A 13,667-nucleotide genomic window follows, 5' to 3' on the forward strand; every position below is an offset into this window, starting at 1 on the left:
CATATTTTGTAAACTTGTAGCCAAAACCATCCTAAATTATGTGACTTCAAATTTTGGCTTCTAGAGGCTGCCTGCATTCCTTGGTGTGGCCCCTTTCCATCCTCAATGGCAGCAATAGCTTGTTGAGTCTTTCTCACATTGTACCGTTCTGACACTGATTCTTTGGCCTCTCCCACCTTTAAGGATCCTTGTGATTATGATGGCTCCTGTGGACAATCCAGGATAATCTTGTCTTAAATTCAGCTGATAACAATCTTAAATTTACCCGCAACTTAATTCCCCCTTGCTACTAACATAACAGGTTTCTGGGGTTAGGACAGAGACATCTCTGGAGGCCTGTAATTCTGCCTACCACAGTAACTGCTTCTGTCCTGGCATTAAGAGTTTCTATCCTTAGAATTCAGGAAGTTAAGTAGGATATGCTTAGATAGTCTCATGTCCTTTTTTTAGCCCAAGGAAATTTTCTTCCAAATATTAATTAGGACTTATCAATTGTTCTATTTTATTCCTATTTTAAAACTTAAAAAAAAAAGATTTTATGTATGTATTTGAGAGAGCGAGCCCCCACACAGAGCAAGAGCAGGGGGAGGAGCAGAGGGAGAGGGAGAGGGAGGGGAAAGACACGGGGCTCAATCTCACGACCCTGAGATCATGACCTGAGCTGAAGCAGATACTTAATCGACTGAGCCACCCAGGTATCCCAAGAATTAAAATTATAATCATGCAGGGCATGTAACATGGGAGGAGCAGAATTTGGGGGTGAGGGACATTTTAGAAATCTGTCCAAGATGCTCAGTATTTTCATGAACACCCGAAGGCTGGCACGAGATAAGGGAGGAAGAGAATTGCAACCTGTCTTTCTGGGAGGCAAGCCTGACCTCTCATGTTTTCTCTTCCCTCCTTGGTTCTCTGCCTTCTCAGGACTCACCCTTCCCCAGGAGAGGAACCTGGAGGACTCATTGGTCCTTGCTATTCTGAAAGCCATGGCCTAGGTAAGTCATGCTTTCTTTCTCCTTCCTCAAACCGTGCTCATTTTATATAAAATGTAGGAAAATTTTGGGGGGATTTCCTGCCTAAGTTTCACCCATGCACAAAAGGATCAAATAGCCCTAAGCTCTCGCTAAGAATCCCCCTCACTCTGACCTGGGTTCAGGTGTTCATATCTCCTATGGACTGTTTTGCAGGAGCCTCGATGGACCAGAAATGCATTGTTTCAGTGAAACATGAAAGACTCCTATATGAAATATGATTTAAGGGACTAATCAGTGTTTAAAGGAACCACACATAATAATGCTTTAATGGTAATCTACAGACCAGGGTTTCCCAGTTGAATAAGATAGGCAGTGGTGGTGGTTGGTCTCTGCTGTGGTCTGAATATGTTCTTCCAATTCATATGTGATGGTATTTGGAGGTGGGACCTTTACTAAGTGATTAGGTCAGGATGAATGGGATTAGCGTCCCCATAAAAGAGTCTCTAGAGAGATCCCTTACCTAACTCTTCCACTATGTGAGGATGTAATGTCAAGCTGGCCATCTGCAACCTGTGAGCGGGCCCTCACTGGAGCCCAGTCATCCTGACCCTGATCTTGGACTTCCAGCCTCCAGAACCGTGAAAAACAAACTTCGATTGTAAGTAAGCCACCCAGACTGTGGTACTTTGCTATAGCAGCCAGAATGGACTAAGACAGAAGGTCTCAGCCTCAGAATGTAATAACAGTGCTGTTTCACACCTTTTGAATTGGGGGTGGCATTGGGAATTTGGTTATAGAATCAGAGACATTGCCCAGCAGTCCCTCCAGATGGATGCCTGACCCAAGGTCATATCTGATGTTCAGCCACAAGTGTGGGTAGTGGGCCACATCTGTGTGAGCCTGGATTACCCTTCATCCCGCATTAGCATTCTATTGCTCGGGAACAAGGAAAGAGCACACTTAGGGATGGGCTAGGTGGGACTAGCCAGAGTGCATGAGGTATTGAAAATCATAAATCAGCAGAGCTAGGAATGTCCCTAAAGATACCTTTTTCAACCTCAAGTGCCCCAAAATGAAAGGCTGAGTCACTTAGTGCAATGTCATGGGAAAGTGTGCAGCTAATAAAAATAAATCTGATTGAAGAAGCTGACCTAGTAAGGAACGGTAACAGTAAGACAATGATGAACCTGACTCTTCAATATATTTTAAAATAATACACAACTCTCATAATTCCTAACAGAGACTCTGTTAACCATTTTGCAATGATTCCGTGAAAAAAAAAGTTTCTCTAGCTCAGGATTTCTCAAGTTCAGTACTAATGATATTTAAAGCTTATAATCCTTAGTTGTGCTGTCTTATACATTGGTGAATGGTCAGCAGCATCTCTGGTCTCTACCCACTAGGTGCTAGTAGCATTCCCTATCCCAGTGGTGCTAACCAAAATGTCTGCAGGTGCTGCCAACTGTCTTCTGGGGGTGCAGAATTGCCCTGGAGAACCATTTCTCTCATTTGAATTTTCTTGGAACGTTATGAAAGCATTCAAACACTTAAAAAATGTATCAATGTTTCCATAATCACTGCCTAATTTCTGAACAGAAGGAATAAAGACAATTCAGACATATTAAGAAGTTGTGCATTGAACTTCTTTACAGTTTAATTTATTGGAAAACCTTTGAACTTGAATTCTTTTCGTTCTTTGAAGTATCTTTTGATGGACCTATCTCCTTTTATGAAGGAAGTTGTGCGGCTCTCAAGAGAAGTACAGACCCTTCCCTTGAATTGCCACAATTTCCTTAATGTGCTCGCTGGCTTCAGCTCTGCAATGTCCTTCTCATCCTTCTATTTTTCTAGTCGTAAATACTTATTTCAATGGCACACATTATCATTTTGTTGTTTCAAGGGTCAGTGATGTTTAGGGATGTGGCGATAGTCATATCAGGTTGAGTGGGGCAGGCCGGAACTTGCTAAGATTTGTGCAGAGATGGAATGCTGGAGAACTTAAGCAACTTCATCTCTAGGTAAGATGTTAATACCCCTGGAAGGCTGAAATTTGTCCACTGGAACATCTGCCTTTGATGTGGATTTCTGAGGAGACTTTCAAGACCCTGGTTGAGTTTCTGCTCTGCTCTCCATGAGATTGTACAGAGTGGGGATGGATAATTCTGTAGGATAACACCTAAAAAAGCTTCTACCCCATTCCCAAAAATGACTTCCTCCTCTTCTCTGGCCTTTTCTAATTTCTTCTCTTCATTGATAACCAGGAACTGGATATGAATTCTGAGACACCCCCTTTGTGACTCTGCTGCATTTCTTCTTGGGTACACAGGTTTTTCTATATCCAAGCCAAATGTCATCTCCTTACTGGAACAAGGGAAGGAACCCTGGTTGGCAGAAAGAGATGTGACAGGAAGCCTGTGCCAGGTGAGTGAAGGATGATTAAAGAGCGCAGTGGCACTGTAGGTAATGGCCCAGGTCAGCAGGATGGAGCACCTTTGAGACAATGACTAGAAGGGTCCCGTCCGAGTCCCTAGTGTTCAGAACAGAGCATTACTCCTATCAGTGTGAGCTCTGGAGGGGACTCTCTTGTACTCACACACACCGCTCCCTGTGCCTGTCTCCATTCAAAGAGGAAGGTACTTTCTTTGAAGTACAACTTTACCTTTCCAGGGAACATTATTTCTTCCCAGTTTCTCCCCCATTCTTTTTTTAATAGTTGGGTCATTACTTCCATCCAAAAGTATGTTTCCAAAAAGTTTATTTTGCTTACAGCCCGATGATTTTTTCCTTTGACATGTTTTTCCAGATTCAGATTTTTACATTCTTTCTTTCACCCTTTCCCTTTTTGGAGAGGGAAGGGAAGAGGCAGAGGGAGAGAGAATCTTAAGCAGGCTCCACACCCAGGGTGGAGCCTGACACAGGGCTTGATCTCCCAACCCTGAGATCATGACGTGAGCCAAAATCAAGAGTTGGATGCTTAACCAACTGAGCCACCCAGCTGCCCCACTCTTTTCTTTTTTAATAAACATTTTCTCATTTTCCAGTTTGAGTAAGACTCTGTATTAACCTGGGCCCTAAATTTGCTTCTGATGCATCCTCAGATGTAGGATTACACCAGCCTATAATTTCTGCTGTCAAACATTTCTTAAGCATTTTTAAAAATTCTATATAGTCAAATTTTTTATGATTATTATCACAATTTTGATCATGATTTTTTTCATTCTTATATGCAGGCTGCAAAACACTTTGTGTAGATGTACCATAGTTTATTGAACCACTCTCCTATATGTGGGTGTTTAGACTGTTTTCAGTATTTTAAAATTATGATCATGCTGTAATGAATAGTCTTATGCATATATTTTTTCACGTTGTTGGAAGTATATCATCAGGGTAGATTCCTAAATGTGGGATTTTGGTAGGCAAGACTCATGCTTTTTAAATATCATACTAGGAAATTGCCTAACAAGTATGCCCAATTGCTGTTTCATTTTCTAGAGGATTTGTACCTTTGTCTGACTTACTGTTTACTATTGATTAGGACCTAGACTCATGCAATTAGCTTGTTAACATGGACATTGCTGGCCAGCAGAAAAAATAACCCCAAATGCTATGATTTTCACACTCTGTATGAAATTAACCAGTTTTTGATGTATTAGCAAGCTCATTTCAGCATTTGCTTGTGTTTGTGTATTCATTTATTGACTTCTTTGAAGCAGCTTTGCCATCATGCTGGTTCCTTATTAAGGAGTTAAATAATTCTGACAAACCTTATGAATGCAAGCAATATGGGAAGGCTTTCCACTACTGTTCTGATCTTCCTCAACATCATAGAATTCCCACTGGGAAAGACCCTGTGAATGTAAAGAATGTGGAAGGGCCTTTAGTCCAGTTTCACTCTTTACCCAACATCAGAGAATTCATACTGGTGAGAAAACCTACACATGTAAGGATTGTTAAATAAAAAAAAAAAAAGCTGTATTTGGCTCTCAAAACTTAATGTACATCATAGAGCTCATACTGGGGGAAATTCTATCAATATACTGAATGTGCATAAGCTTTTAGTCACTTCTCACTAATTATTCAACATGAGAGAATTCATACTGGAGAAAAACCCTGGCTGTAAGGAATACAGAAAGGCCTTTAGTGGTATCACACAACTTAATGAACATCAAAATATCCATACCAGTGAGAAGTCATATAAATGTAATGAATGTGGAAAGACCTTTAGTTATCATTCATATCTACCTCAAATCAGAGGATCCATCTAGTGAGACAGCTTATAAATATAAGGTTTGTAGGAAGGCCTGTATGCAGGGCTCACAACTTTATCATCACCAGAGAATTCAGACTAGTGGGAAACCATATAAATGTAATGAAAACTTTTAGTTGGATTTCACAATTTAATGAATATATTAGCAACTATACTGATGAGAACCTGTATCAATGTACTGAATGTGGAAAAGCTTTTAGTCACTTAACACTATTTATTCAATGTCAGAAAATTCATACTGGTGAAAAGCCCTATGTATGTAAGGAATGTGGGAAAGCCTTTAGTCAGTGTTCACAACTTATTCAACGTCATTCTTTATGTATGTAGTAATGTGGGAAGGCTTTCAGATACTGTCATCTTCCTTAACCTGAAGGAATTCATGCTACAGAAAATTCCTATAAATAAGTGAAGGGAAGACTTCACTCGTTTTTTTCCTCACGGAACATCAAATAATTCATGATTATGTATAACCTTGTCCAATGTGGAAATGCTTTTTGGTTCAACTCATGTTACATTTATCAGCGGATTCACATCATCACATTCACCGCTAAAGGCCATACTAAAATGGTAATGTAAAAGTCCCCCAATACCACCTATCAATTGTTATTCATTGCAAAATTCATGCTGGCAAGCAAGCATGTAAGTGGAGAAATTTTGGAAACCCATTACCTTAAGCCAACCCTAATCTACATAAAAGGATCATATGAGAAAGTAACCCTTTAAATGCCATATATGTGGGAATTTCTTTAGGCATAAGGCTCTTTAATTTATTTTTAGAGATTTTATTTATTTATTTATTTGTTTATTTAAAAGATTTTATTTATCTATTTGACAGAGAGAGAGAGAGAGAGACAGCGAGAGAGGGAACACAAGCTGGGGAGCGGGAGAGGGAGAAGCAGGCTTCCTGCTGAGCAGGGAGCCCGATGCGGGGCTCGATCCCAGGACCCTGGGATCATGACCTGAGCTGAAGGCAGATGCTTAACGACTGAGCCACCCAGGTGCCCTGAGATTTTATTTATTTGACAGAGAGAGAGAGAGCACAAACAGGGGAAGTTCCAGGGGGTAAGGGAGAAGCAGACCCCTGCTGCTGAGCAGGGAGCCCAATGCAGGGCTCAATCCCAGGATCCTGGGACCATGACCCAGGCCAAAGGCAGACGCTTTACCAACTGAGCCACCCAGATGCCCCTAATTGTGAATAATTATGTGGGAAAGAAATTTCTAATACATTAACATTATTCCTTCCCAGTGTCATATTTTTATATTAATATACACTTTGACATGCTTACAAACAGTATACTAATTTAGTATTCTTCAGCATTTACTCAATATTATAATGTTGGTATATAGTCCTTCCTTATAATTTTATAGATGCTAATGGGTATCATGGTATCTCATTGTGGTTTTAATCTGCATTTCCTTAATGACTAATGATATTGAGCATTTTTATGCACCTATTTGCCATTACTTAATCTTTAGTGAAGTATCTGCTCAAATCTGTTACCCATTTATAAATTGGTTTGTTTGCCTTTTGAATTTTGAGTGTTCTGTATATATTCCAGATACAAGTCCCTATTTGCGTATGTGATATGTAAATAACTTTCTCTAGGCTGTTGTCTTTTCATTATCTTAGTTGTGTTTTTTGAGGGGTAGAAATTCTTAATTTTTTTAAGTACGCTCCACATCCAGTGTGGAGCCCAACATGGGGCCTGAAGCTATGACCTTGAGATCAAGACCAGAGCTGAGATCAACAGTCAGACATTCAACCAACTGAACCATTCAGGCACCCCAGCAATTCTTAATTTTGATGAGGTTATATTTATCATTTTTATATTTTATGGTGAAATAGCAAAGAAATCTTTGTTTAACTTAAGGTCACAAATACTTTCTCCTGAAAGTTTTGTAGTTTTAGGTTTTACATTTAGCTCTATTTTGGAGTTAATTTTTGTATATGGTGCAAGAGATGGATCAAAGTTGTTGTTTTCATATAAATATCCAGTTGTTCCAGCACCAATTGAAAAAACATTTTTCATTCTCTACTGAATTGCCTTTGCTTTTTTTCCCCAAATCAACTGACCATGTATGTACTGGTTTATTTCTGGGCTCTAATCTGTCTCATTAACCTCTTTTTCTGTCTTTATGCCAATACTTGTCTTGATTACTGTAGCTTTTGCATTTCCCTGTGAATTGTGGAATCAGCATGTTGAATTCTATTTAAAAGCCTACAGGGATTTTGATTGAGATGGTGCTGAACATATAAATGAATTTTGGTGAGAAGTGATGTCTTAATAATATTGAGATTTCCAATGCATGAAGGTAACATATGTATTTCCTCAATATTTCTCTCAACTGTGTTTTGTAACTCTTAGTGTACAGATTATTTAAGTATTTCATATTTTTGGTGCTACTATAAGTGAAAATTATTATAATTTATGGATATGTTACATATCCATAAAGACATATAAATCATTATATATATAATATGATATATAATAATAAAGTTATAAATTATTGTTTTAATTTCAATTCCTAATTTTTCGATGCTAGTATATAGAAATGCGATTGGTTTTTATATATTCATCTTATAATGTGCAACCTTGCTAAACTCATTCAACTCTAAAGTAACTTTCTGTGTAATACATAGGACTTTCTACATAATCATGCCATCTGCAAATAGTTTTACTGCTTTCCAATCTTCCTTCTATTTTTTTCTTGCCTTATCACTGGCTAAAACCTCTGGGACAATGTTTAATACAAGCAGTGGGAACAGACTTCCTTGTCTTTTTCTTATTCTTAGGAGATAAGCATTCATAAATATGATGTTGGTTATAGGTTGTCTTAGTCAGCTTGAGCTGACTATAACAAAACACCTGAGTGGGGCTTAAACAACAAACATTTCTCACAGTTGTGGAGTCGGTAAGTCCAAGATCAAGGTGCCGGCAGTTGTGGTGTCTGGCGAGCCAGGTCCTACAGCTCTTTTGCTGTCTAAATCCATCTCTTCTTGGAGTAGGCCTTGGAACTGTAACATAGGACTTTCTTGTTTCTCCTGCTATCAACTAGTCAATTCTCGATTCTGTGCTGTCCATAGGCAATCCATTTCTTCTGTTCCTAGGGCTCTATCACCCAAGTATGTGGTATATATGTGTATATGTGTATGAAATACACATTCATCTCGGGTCCTGAGTTTCATCTACTACAACCTGTTACACATTTTCAGCTTATGGTTCAAGCTATAGCTCAACTCTAAATGATTCCTTAATAAATGCATCACAAATGTGCTTCATTTCCTTACTTTTTATCAACTTAAGTATCACCAAGATTCAAAACTAAAACTATATTCACTCCTATACATCAAAACAACCAATTTAGGTCCTTCTAATGAAAAGTTTCTGGTTTGCACAGGTCCATGGAAGCAAGTCTTAGTTCCTCCACTCAAAAGTAAAACTAAAAGTTTCTACACTTTTATTTTTCAAAAAGATTTATTTATTTGATATAGAGCATGCGAGAGAGCACAAGCAGGGGGAGAGGCAGAGGCAGAGGGAGACGCAGGCTCCATAATGAGCAGGGAGAGGCAGAGGGAGAGGGAGACGCAGGCTCCATAATGAGCAGCCCCCGACGTGGGGCTAGATTCCAGGACCCTGGGATCATGACCTGAGCCAAACGCAGATGCTTAATGATTCAGCCACCCAGGCAGGCCAAAAGTTTCTATACTTTTAAACTCAGGAAAGAATTAATATAGCAAGCCTGAGAATGCTCTCCTTAGAAAGTCTTGCTTACAAAGTTGGCCCTCGATGTTCTCTAGCAACTTGGTTTTGGGGAGAATTCCTGCCATTCCTAGAATAAAAGTGGCTCCCTGTGCCTAAATTATTTGTGTGAATGTAGCTTATGCAAAATACCTATCTTCTAAGACTCTGGAATTTTAGCATATGCTAAAATAGGCAGAGGGAACCTTTGTGACCAGCTTCCAGTAAAACCCTTAGGTAGCGAATCTCTATTGTTGTCCAGCCAACATCTCATACATATGTCACAACTTTCAGCTATTAGAATTAAGCACATCCTACGTGACTCTTGTATCTAGTTTCCTCCAGACTTTGCCCCATGAGACTTTTCTCTTTGCTGAATCTTAGCTGTTGTGCAGTAAAGAGTTTAACCTTTCCCAAAGAGATCTAGTCTTTGCTCTTGGCTCCTGGGAGGTGATCTGACTCCTTGAAATGTCATGCCTAATAAAAGTAAAGTATTTCTGTTTATGTAAGAAACTTGAACCATACCAGACAGTCAAACAATGTGATTTATGGTGGGGTATCAGTGTGACCTCCGCAGGGCCTAGAGACTGAGGTGAGCCACATAAGCAACCCACCATATTTTTGACAGAGCCCCAATAAAGAGTGGACACCTAAGGTCAGGTAACCTACTGTTGTAGGACAAATGGAAGCTTTGCATCTAGAATCCTCCTGGACTCTGCCCCATCAATCTCTTCGCTTGGCTGATTTTAATATGTATCCTTTCATAAACCATGAGTAGAAGTTTTTATTAAGTTTCGACTCCTTCTAGTGAATTATCAAACCTGAGGGTGATCTTGGGGACCCCTGAATGTGCAATTTGTATCAGAAATGAGGGTGCTCTTGGGGACTACTCCCTAACTTTGTAGACATGAGTACAACTTTATGGTTGAGTCCTGTGACTACTCCTAGTGAGTCATCAAACCTGGAGGTGATCTTGGGAACCTGTAACACTTGGGCCAGTTTTTAAAAAAGAATAAGTGTTTGTTAGTGAGTAAATGATCAATTAATACATCCATCTGGACAATCAGATAACTATACAGGTCATTTTAAAATAAAGAAACAGCAGTAGCAAAGAATATGTTTCATAAAAATATAGAGCCTTACGCAAGACCGAAGAAATAAGGACGAGCTAGTGAGGAACAGGATCAGGAGTTAAAAAGAACCCTACCAAAGATAATGAAGAAAGACACACCTATAGTTTCTGAGGCTGTAGGCATTTATAAAGGTCAATGTAAATGTTGGGTGATTGCAGAAGATGACTAGTATTCCTGTAGGAACTCAAATTCAAGAAGCCTCAATTTCTGCACATGCCTGAAACATCTGAAGAGAGCATCTTTCATATCCTAAAGGTGCTGCCCTCTAGAATCAGCTGGTCTGTGATATGCATGGCTTACCCCTACCTGGTTCCTCTTACCCACTTGGCACTGGGACTCTCATCTCTTATTTCCCTATCATTCAGGGCAGTTTCCCATGCTCTAATAGTGAAACTACATCAGACTTGTAAATGAAAGACCTGTGAAAATAGGGAGAAAGAATTGACCATGCTGTTGTTACTTAAGTGTTCTGACACAGCCATATTGTAATAAGGATAGAGGCCATTAAAAAACAAGAAAAGTCTTGGTGAATATCTGGCAGATGGGATAAAGAAAGCTGCTCACATTTCATGGAAAATCAGAGCCTTACCAAAGAGTCCCAGTAGAACAAGAAGACACATCCAAGATCAGATGCTAAATTAAGGGTTGGATGCACTTACCCACCCAAACCAAATTCTGATAATTCTCCAACATCACTGTAATGTACAAATCTCTTTGAGCAGGGTTCAGTAATCCCCATTCTTCCTTGGAGAAGCCAATGACCACATCTTTGAATGTCACTGATCCCTGAAATGACAAAACAGAGCCTTAAAAGAGCCTAATTAAATGATAGGAAGTTGGGAGGCTTGGAAAGGAGCTGATCAGAAATCTGTGTCTCTTAAGAGCAGCTTAGCTAAATCACTAAAGGGCAATACTGTGACATTCTATTTGTTCACTAAAATTTGGGTGCAGAAAAATATTTAGTGATAAGGGAAAAGTTCAAGATAAACAGAGTGATTAAAAAGAACTGAATACCTATCACAGTTGTTTCTAGAATCCTACATATGCATAACAGGAACACACCCAGACTCTGCTGAAAGCCACTTGTAATCAATTCTACTTTAGTCAACCTAAAGTAGATTACGTATAGTGGATCTCTAGGAAGACTATCAGGCTAATTCACTCTTTTTGCCAAAATGAAATGCAGTCCCCCTTTCCTTGAAACTGGGTTGGGCCTACAACTTGCTTTAATCAACAGAATGTGACAGAAGTGACTCTGTGTCAGTTCCAGGTCAGAAACTAAGAAGGCTGTTTTACCCTCACGGAAGCCAGGGAAGGAGTACAGCCATCCCACTGGAAAGGCCATTAAGAAGCCAAATGAAGAGGGACAGGTTCTGAGACTACAAGAATAAAGCTGAGGAACCCAACTGGCAGCAAAAATAGAGGCCTAGACACAGGACCTACCTATAGAACTTCCAGTTAGGTATCACACTTTGAATGAAGAGGCCATCTTGGGTATTCCAAGCCAGCAGTTACCCAAAACAGGTAAATCATTCCTATCCTGCCCAGTTTGAATTCCTCACCCCCAGAAACATAGGAAATAATAAAATGGTCCTTGCTCTAGCTGCTACTACATTTTAGGTAGAGTTTGTTATGTAGCAACAAACGTTAAAGACATTTAAAAAGAAAACCTCTGGCCCAAAATGGTGTCACCAAATCGGTGCTTAATAACTAACCTAAATGCACTTTCATCCTCTCCCAGAAATGTAGTCTTAACCTGTCAGGCAGGAACTTTCTGGTCACCACAACAGTAATCTGTCACATGGGTACTCTCTCCCCCAAAGGAAGAAGAGATAATCCACCTAAGACCTCCTGCCATTCCCCCAAGGGGAAGATGACCGTGTCTGGAACAACCCTTTCTTTTCTTTTGCTAATAACTTTCTCAACCCACCCCCCTTCCAATATAAACCTTCCATATTGTAGCACTCCTCAGTACTCCCTGTACTCGCTAGTTCGCTGCCAGATTCATGAATCGTTTAATAAAGTCAATTAGCTCTTCAATTTACTCAGTTGGATTTTGTTTTTTAACAGTGCCTCCGAAACCGGAGCAGATTTGTCCCCTCATCTGCCTCCATCCGAGCCTGCAACAGGAGCAAGGAGTTCGGTACATCTCCAGCTGCTTACGGAGAACGAGTCAGGGAAGGACGGAGGATGCCTAGCTTATAGCTAGTCTTCCTTTCCAATAGTCCAAGGCTTCATTAAATCCTCACACGATGCTGATTCACAACGGTTGCAGTCACCTCTAACTGCCCTGCACGGTCCTCTCCAGATACACCTCCACTGCACCATCTGCTTGTACCAGTATCACAGAAAGCCAACACTTAGGAAATTTTACGGTATTGAACATGGAATGAGCGGATCTGAGCCCCGGCCGCCCCGCCCAAGCCTCATACCTGACCTGGCAACACGCGGAGTGGTGAAAACACCACCAAAAGAACGAGAGGAGACCAAGCACCCGACCAAGGTCTCCCAGCTTCCGGGCCGACCGGAAGCGCTGCTTCACAGCCCGTCCCCTTGAGCTTGCCGCGGTGGCTTCTGGGAGTCCTCTAAGCTGTGTTGTGCGCATGCGTGCCTCCACCGCCGTGGTTCCCGGAGTCCTGAACACCCCGGGGTCCTGGCCAGCCAGAGGCCGACCTTCAGTAGCGAAGGGCGGATGTAGAACCGGGAGTGCCTGAATTGGTAAACGAGCCAGAAGCGCTCATCCAAAAAAGGGTGGTCTCTTCTCCCCGTGTCTCGGGACTGGCATAGGTTGTGGGGGGAACGTTGTCGTGGATGAGAACGCGCATGCGTAGTGGCGACAGCGGAGGCGGGGCCTCAGCTCACTGTGTCTCCGGTGTGGAACGCGGTCGCGAGGGTTGGAACACGCATGCGTGCGTTCGTGGGGGCTGGAGGGGGTGTGTGTGGAGGGGTTGTTGCGCGGGCGCAGAGTACCCCGCCGCCGCGCTCTGGAGTGCTAGAGGCGTTCTGAAGTCGCAGGTATAGGGGCTTCCGCGCGGTGTGGCGGAGACTCTGGGGGAGCGTCCGTGGTGGCGGGTACTGGTGGTTGCTGCGGGTGTGGGACCGGGGTGTGCGTTGGGGTGTGGGTGTCTCTCGTGTGGCCCTGGAGGCGCCAGTGTGGGTGTTGCGTGGACCACTCTTGGAGCTCCGGAGAGGCTCTGTGACTTCTCGCTGCTCCTGTGTAAAATGGGACGCTGCTTCTTTGAACAGCTAATAGTGTCGTGAGGAGGAAATGCCCGAAGTGGTGCCTGGCCCCAAAGAAGCAGGGGTCTGGTTGGAGTGGAATGATTTTTCTTTCTTTTTTTTTTTTTTTTTTTTTCCAGCCAGATCCGGGTGTTCAGAATCAACCCTGGCGCTTAAATCTGTCAGACGAGGAAAACCCAATCTCTGTTTTATAGCAGTTGTGCTGGTTAAGGAAAGATGAGGGCTCACTTCGGTTATGATAGTACCGCTGTTACTGTTGCTCAATGTGGGATAGACATAGGCGTGGAGAAGTGAATGAAGCGTGCACCTGAACAGC

General features: G+C 41.6%; 1 long non-coding RNA gene across 2 annotated transcripts; it reads left to right on the plus strand.

Annotated features, from left to right (window-relative positions):
* Positions 1 to 920: 920 nt before the first annotated feature.
* LOC114202161 (uncharacterized) lies at positions 921 to 13,012 on the plus strand. Of its 2 annotated transcripts, none has more exons than XR_003607765.2 (3): positions 921 to 992; positions 3,298 to 3,392; positions 12,182 to 13,012. It is a non-coding gene; the product is annotated as an uncharacterized LOC114202161 (long non-coding RNA). The 2 variants fall into 2 exon arrangements; XR_015769081.1 differs by lacking the exon at positions 12,182 to 13,012 and adding an exon at positions 11,376 to 11,520.
* Positions 13,013 to 13,667: the final 655 nt, after the last annotated feature.

This window comes from Eumetopias jubatus, unplaced genomic scaffold (assembly GCF_037043125.1).
Source record: "Eumetopias jubatus isolate StellerSeaLion01/CBP00866 unplaced genomic scaffold, mEumJub1_p1.0 scaffold_10, whole genome shotgun sequence".
Taxonomy (NCBI): Eukaryota; Metazoa; Chordata; class Mammalia; order Carnivora; family Otariidae; genus Eumetopias; species Eumetopias jubatus.